This window comes from Sinocyclocheilus anshuiensis, unplaced genomic scaffold (assembly GCF_001515605.1).
Source record: "Sinocyclocheilus anshuiensis isolate Anshui unplaced genomic scaffold, SAMN03320099.WGS_v1.1 scaffold1680, whole genome shotgun sequence".
NCBI classification, from domain to species: domain Eukaryota; kingdom Metazoa; phylum Chordata; class Actinopteri; order Cypriniformes; family Cyprinidae; genus Sinocyclocheilus; species Sinocyclocheilus anshuiensis.
Window position 1 is genome coordinate 90,109 of NW_015558569.1, and position 8,150 is coordinate 98,258.

An 8,150-nucleotide genomic window follows, 5' to 3' on the forward strand; every position below is an offset into this window, starting at 1 on the left:
AAAATTAGACGACAAAGAATTAACTTGACGGAGCTCAAACTCAAAACACACGGCAGCAACAAACAGGAAGTGAGGTCATAGTGGATTAGCCCATGATTTTTTGTGTGTGTACATCTGTGTGAGTGTGAGTGTGTGAGTGTGTGTGTACATCTGTGTGTGTGTGTGTGTGTGAGCGTGTGTGAGTGTGTGTGTGAGTGTGTGTACATCTGTGTGAGTGTGTGAGTGTGTGTGTACATCTGTGTGTGTGTGTGTGTGCGCGTGTGTGAGTGTGTGTGTGTGTGTGTGTGTGTGTACATCTGTGTGAGTGTGAGTGTGTGAGTGTGTGTGTGTGAGTTCACGTGCTGAGATGAGGAAACGCCTCCCTGCTTATATTTGAAAAAGCAACACACGCCGAGCATCTTCCCGAGACATGCAATGATAAGCCTTTCTAAACCTGTTGTCCAACAAAAGAGAACATTATAACTTTTTACATCACAACTTCAGTTGAGTGTTTGAAATAACTTATAACAAGTACAGAAAATATATTCTGTACTTGTAATAATGGCTATGTTGATTAGAAATGGCTTACAAATATCATTATGAAAATACCCGAGATGGCTTGAAGAACACAAACCATATATTGTCTCAGGCGGGTGTTTATTGTCCTTACATTTCATCATTCAGTACATTTAACTTTATATCTTTTTTTTATTCAGTTACAGCGATAGCAATACCTTTATCCATATCAGGGATTTCCTGGAACATCATCAGTGTTACTTCTGTGATGCATGTGTGGATTTTCTGCGCAAGGGCGCCCTCTGGCGTGCAGTATGAATGAAACACACATTACATGTGTTTATAGCACTCAATAATGGCCAGTCCATCCTATTTTGGGTAAAAATCTGAAAAATACCTCTCTCAAAAGAAATGTTAAGCAGACATATAATAATCCATGCTTTTTCCAGTGTACAGAGGTTTACAGGAGTTTTTTTGTTGTTAATTTGTTGCAAAAAAACACTGATGTGCCAAGCTATCAGAACTGAACCGAAATGAAACCGTGGTTAAAAACCGTGGTAGGAATTGAACCGTGGACTAACTGTATTGTTGCATCCCTACAACAGATGTTCATGTATGAAAGCACTGATCAATGAGTCTGTCTTTATCTGATGACTGTGCGGCATCTGCGCTGAGCAGACAATCACTCAATCCGCAGTTTGCACAAACAAATATGAAACATGTTTCATGTTAATCTAATAGACTTTAGTCAGGGAAAAGCCATATTTAATTTAAAGCACAGTATGGCGTCCTCTCTGACTGAGGTCCATAGCACTTGTGGTGGAGTGTGCAAGTGTGCATCTTTAAAACATGAAACTATTACAATGGTTTGAAAGTATAATCACATGAGGCTAGTGTGATAGAATCACTCACCAGTCCTGACTGAAGTTATATTCCGCTGCTCATTGAGTAAACCTCGTGGCCTTCATGTGATGTTTGCACAGAAAGGCATGTGAAGCGGCAATCTGTGAGGTTGTTTGCATGCAGCAATCTGCAGCGAGTAACGCGGCCAGTGGTTCCTTCATCACAAAAAGGTGATTGAGACACTTTGCAGCTCAAATACTGAAGAGTCCATGTCAGTTATTGAACAACATGGAGATTGCTGTCTGTGCTAATCGACTGCACGTCACAGACACGGACGTCACAAAAGACGTACAGTGTTCCTTGGTGTCAGAAGCGTGTTTTCCTGCGCTGAAGCAGCGCTCGCGCGCAGGGAGTCGTTGTGAGGAGGTCCTGAGGCCAGATGGCCAGTTAGAAACACATTTAGCAGGGAAGTCAATTAGAGCTGATTATAGCAGCTTCTGCAGAATAGATCTGGAACATATGCGTGTTTCACTGCGCTAATATCACCCAGCGCTGCAGCTACTGCCGTCTGCGTGTTTCTGCCATGTGGAAACGAGTCGGGACGGGTTCTGTTAAATTCCCAAACAGGTATTTGTTGCAGATGTGTTTCACAGAGCCGTCACGTTCAGAAAGAACTTTTGGAAAATTGCAAATGACGTTCAGACAAATTATGCGCTGGTAAAGCTCGGCCCGGAGAGACCCCAAACCAGACGCAGAGCCCGAGAAACCCTGACCATTTCAGTTTAAACATGACATATACTTCATTACATGTTTGCATTTGCTTGCAGCTATACAAATAAAACAGAGAAACTGTGAAAAAAAGAATCAAAGTTACAGGTGTAGGTGAGAGAGATGTGTTGTGTCTCAGGTTGTGTGTGTGTTGAGAACAGAAGGAGGTTTGCAGTGTCCGCTGTGAGTTTCTCTGGTGATTAATGATCTAATGAATGTAGTTTGTTTTTACAGTTCCTCTGAGCAGCGGAGTATGATCCTGTAGAAACATCTGCAGGTGTTTCGTGTGCAGGATCTGCTCTGGATCTACAGCAGCACGTCTGCAGTGATGCTGAACGCGCAGCACTCAGGGAGATGTGCAGACGTGCTGCGCTTGTGCAAGTGTTTGCAGATGTGGAGGTGTGCGAATAATCTCCAGTAGATTCTCAGAGCTGGTCTCTGTAGATGAAGTGTGAGCGCTCAGTGTTAATCTCTCTGTGTGATTTGTTTATTATATCTGCTGGTGTGTGTGTTGTTGTGTCAGACGTCTTCATTAACACAGCTGGAGCTGATGGAGGCGTGTGGTGTGGCTGCTGAAGGGCTTGTTGATGTTACGGAGGTTGACTGAGTGTGTTTAACTCTGGGCCCGTGCGACGCTGGTCTCGGGTCAAAGGTCACCGTGGCTCAGGTGGGGGGCGTAGAGGCCGTTACTGATGCAGTAAAGTGAATCTCTCCAGTAAATCAGTGGCTGTTATCAGTGACAAGCATCCTGGGATGTTTGCGTCTGACCTCGACGCTGTGCTCGTCTGATTGTTTTAGCTGCATCTTCACTCTTTCATCACAAACACACAGCAGACTGCAGCAATAAATGAGAAATAAACCTTTACTGCTGTTTATCCCACAGTGCATCTGTGCAAAACTCCTCATTCCTTTAGATACACACACACACACTCAAACACAAACACACACACACTCAAACACAAACACACACACACTCAGAAAGTGTCATAAAATCTTAATTCTCTTCTCATCTCGTCTGATCTCGTGTCTCCTCTCAGATGTTGTGTGTAAGGTTGTGTTTGTGTTGTTTCTGTGTGCAGGATGATAATGAAAGCTGTACGTCCAGTTCGACCAATCGCAGCGCCTCTGAGAGCTCTAAGGCCGCGTCTAAACCTCGACGGGTGCAGCAGGCCCCCAGCGACCCTGACCTGCCCCCAGGTGAGTGATGTTGTGAAGGCCGCGGGGCCACGGTCCCTCCCTGAGGAGCGGCTCTTATCTGGAAAGCCTCTTAAAGACCCCCATCAGAGCTCAGCACACTGTTTGTTTTCATTGAAGCTTACACAGAGACACACACACATTCCTCTTTCACTCATAATTAAGTTTATATGCATTTTTTGGTTGTGAATATCACACATTTATTCATTTAGTGAGTTCTAAAATTCTACATCTTAATTGTAATTCTAAAAATTGGCTAGAAAAGTACAAGAGTTTGAGCCGTAGCTGCATGACAGTGTAAGTGCTGTTCACAATGGCAGAATCACAGCCAACGACCGATAACCTTTCTCCACATCCGCTGACATGTGTTCAGGGATCGGCTCATACGAGAGAATTTAATGTCATGGTAGATACAAAAACTGTCTGGTAATTGACGTACCTAGTCTGAGGTTAATTGTGCAACGAGTGTGAACACTGGGCTCGGTGTGCAGCTCTGAAATGAGATTTGACTGCGGGTGCAGAGTAACGACACGTGATCATGATGAAAATGAAACTATGCGACTGGCAAAATGTCTCTGCTGATTCTGACAGCATTTTATTCAGATCGATATTTAGATGGTTTGAACTCAAGCTGTCAGTGTTTTTGTTGCATTGATTCTGTGAAGCTTAGAGCAGGTGGCTCGTTCCTGTGCATCGAAACACATTCACGTCTCGTGTCTTTATTCTGATGCGCTCCGCGGGCAGGAAGAGGCCGGTGGAGTCTGAGAGCCGCTCTTGGCTCGAGTAGCACATAAAGCGGTTGGTTTTTCCAGCTATTTTATGACTGGAGTTTTTCATCCCCACGGGCCGCAGCACAGGTGCAGCTGAAGCAATAGTTTACAGAGAGATGAAGGCAGACGGAGGGAAAGTCGGCTGCTCCGCTGGATAAATTGGATCCAGAGAGCACTAACAGGGAATGACTTTATGACTGTGAATGCAGGTGCAACACACACACACACTGACCTGCATGTTCGACACACACACACTGACCTGCATGTTCGACACACACACACACACAACCCGGCGGTAAGCGTCGACCGCACACACACAGACTGACACACACACACTGACCTGCATGTTCGACACACACACACACACACACACACGACTGACACACACACACTGACCTGCATGTTCGACACACACACACACTGACCTGCATGTTCGACACACACACACTGACCTGCATGTTCGACACACACACTGACCTGCATGTTCGACACACACACACACACACACACACACGACTGACACACACACACTGACCTGCATGTTCGACACACACACAGACCTGCATGTTCGACACACACACACACACACACACACACGACTGACACACACACACTGACCTGCATGTTCGACACACACACAGACCTGCATGTTCGACACACACACACACACACACACACACGACTGACACACACACACTGACCTGCATGTTCGACACACACACAGACCTGCATGTTCGACACACACACACACACACACACACACGACTGACACACACACACTGACCTGCATGTTCGACACACACACAGACCTGCATGTTCGACACACACACACACACACACACACACGACTGACACACACACACTGACCTGCATGTTCGACACACACACAGACCTGCATGTTCGACACACACACACACACACACACACACGACTGACACACACACACTGACCTGCATGTTCGACACACACACAGACCTGCATGTTCGACACACACACACACACACACACACACGACTGACACACACACACTGACCTGCATGTTCGACACACACACAGACCTGCATGTTCGACACACACACACACACACACACACACGACTGACACACACACACTGACCTGCATGTTCGACACACACACAGACCTGCATGTTCGACACACACACACACACACACACACACGACTGACACACACACACTGACCTGCATGTTCGACACACACACAGACCTGCATGTTCGACACACACACACACACACACACACACGACTGACACACACACACTGACCTGCATGTTCGACACACACACAGACCTGCATGTTCGACACACACACACACACACACACACACGACTGACACACACACACTGACCTGCATGTTCGACACACACACAGACCTGCATGTTCGACACACACACACACACACACACACACGACTGACACACACACACTGACCTGCATGTTCGACACACACACAGACCTGCATGTTCGACACACACACACACACACACACACACGACTGACACACACACACTGACCTGCATGTTCGACACACACACAGACCTGCATGTTCGACACACACACACACACACACACACACGACTGACACACACACACTGACCTGCATGTTCGACACACACACAGACCTGCATGTTCGACACACACACACACACACACACACACGACTGACACACACACACTGACCTGCATGTTCGACACACACACAGACCTGCATGTTCGACACACACACACACACACACACACACGACTGACACACACACACTGACCTGCATGTTCGACACACACACAGACCTGCATGTTCGACACACACACACACACACACACACACGACTGACACACACACACTGACCTGCATGTTCGACACACACACAGACCTGCATGTTCGACACACACACACACACACACACACACGACTGACACACACACACTGACCTGCATGTTCGACACACACACAGACCTGCATGTTCGACACACACACACACACACACACACACGACTGACACACACACACTGACCTGCATGTTCGACACACACACAGACCTGCATGTTCGACACACACACACACACACACACACACGACTGACACACACACACTGACCTGCATGTTCGACACACACACAGACCTGCATGTTCGACACACACACACACACACACACACACGACTGACACACACACACTGACCTGCATGTTCGACACACACACAGACCTGCATGTTCGACACACACACACACACACACACACACGACTGACACACACACACTGACCTGCATGTTCGACACACACACAGACCTGCATGTTCGACACACACACACACACACACACACACGACTGACACACACACACTGACCTGCATGTTCGACACACACACAGACCTGCATGTTCGACACACACACACACACACACACACACGACTGACACACACACACTGACCTGCATGTTCGACACACACACAGACCTGCATGTTCGACACACACACACACACACACACACACGACTGACACACACACACTGACCTGCATGTTCGACACACACACAGACCTGCATGTTCGACACACACACACACACACACACACACGACTGACACACACACACTGACCTGCATGTTCGACACACACACAGACCTGCATGTTCGACACACACACACACACACACACACACGACTGACACACACACACTGACCTGCATGTTCGACACACACACAGACCTGCATGTTCGACACACACACACACACACACACACACGACTGACACACACACACTGACCTGCATGTTCGACACACACACAGACCTGCATGTTCGACACACACACACACACACACACACACGACTGACACACACACACTGACCTGCATGTTCGACACACACACAGACCTGCATGTTCGACACACACACACACACACACACACACGACTGACACACACACACTGACCTGCATGTTCGACACACACACAGACCTGCATGTTCGACACACACACACACACACACACACACGACTGACACACACACACTGACCTGCATGTTCGACACACACACAGACCTGCATGTTCGACACACACACACACACACACACACACGACTGACACACACACACTGACCTGCATGTTCGACACACACACAGACCTGCATGTTCGACACACACACACACACACACACACACGACTGACACACACACACTGACCTGCATGTTCGACACACACACAGACCTGCATGTTCGACACACACACACACACACACACACACGACTGACACACACACACTGACCTGCATGTTCGACACACACACAGACCTGCATGTTCGACACACACACACACACACACACACACGACTGACACACACACACTGACCTGCATGTTCGACACACACACAGACCTGCATGTTCGACACACACACACACACACACACACACGACTGACACACACACACTGACCTGCATGTTCGACACACACACACGACTGACCCGGCGGTAAGCGTCGACCGCACACACACACGCCCGCATGAGTGATGCCCACAGGAAATGAAGCACAACTAGGACCCTGCGGCCCTCGCTGCTGCTGTAAAACACTTATTTGTTCTTCACCTGATCGTGAGGCTTTGAGTTTGTCGGATTATGATCCGCAGTGCTCCAGAGCTCATTAATAAAACGCAGTGCCACTCGCACAGGAAGACAAACATTTGAGTTGGACAACAAGGAAAAAGCATTAAAGTTTTATAAGTTGAAGTGGGACTGCGAGCGTTCAACACGGCTCCATAATGCCATTGGACCTGCGGTTATGACCATTTATTGCTGTATATTTTAATATTTTATTGCTGAAACTCTGGTTCGTAATGTTTTCAGTTCTTTGGTGCTTTGTTGAGTAATGACCTTAGACCGTGGATGCTGTTCAACTGGAGCTTCTGGTCATGAGGTGCTCTGTTCACACACACACATGCACACGCACGCACGCACACACACACGCATACACACGCACACACACTCACACACACGCACACACCCACACACTTACTCACACACTCTCTCACACACACACACACACACACACACACACACACACACACACACACACACA

At 47.7% G+C, this 8,150-nt stretch overlaps 1 pseudogene; it reads left to right on the plus strand.

Moving 5' to 3' along the window:
• The window catches only part of LOC107679541 (vacuolar protein sorting-associated protein 13B-like), a 19,317-nt pseudogene that overhangs the window by 3,551 nt on the left and 7,616 nt on the right, over nucleotides 1-8,150 (plus strand).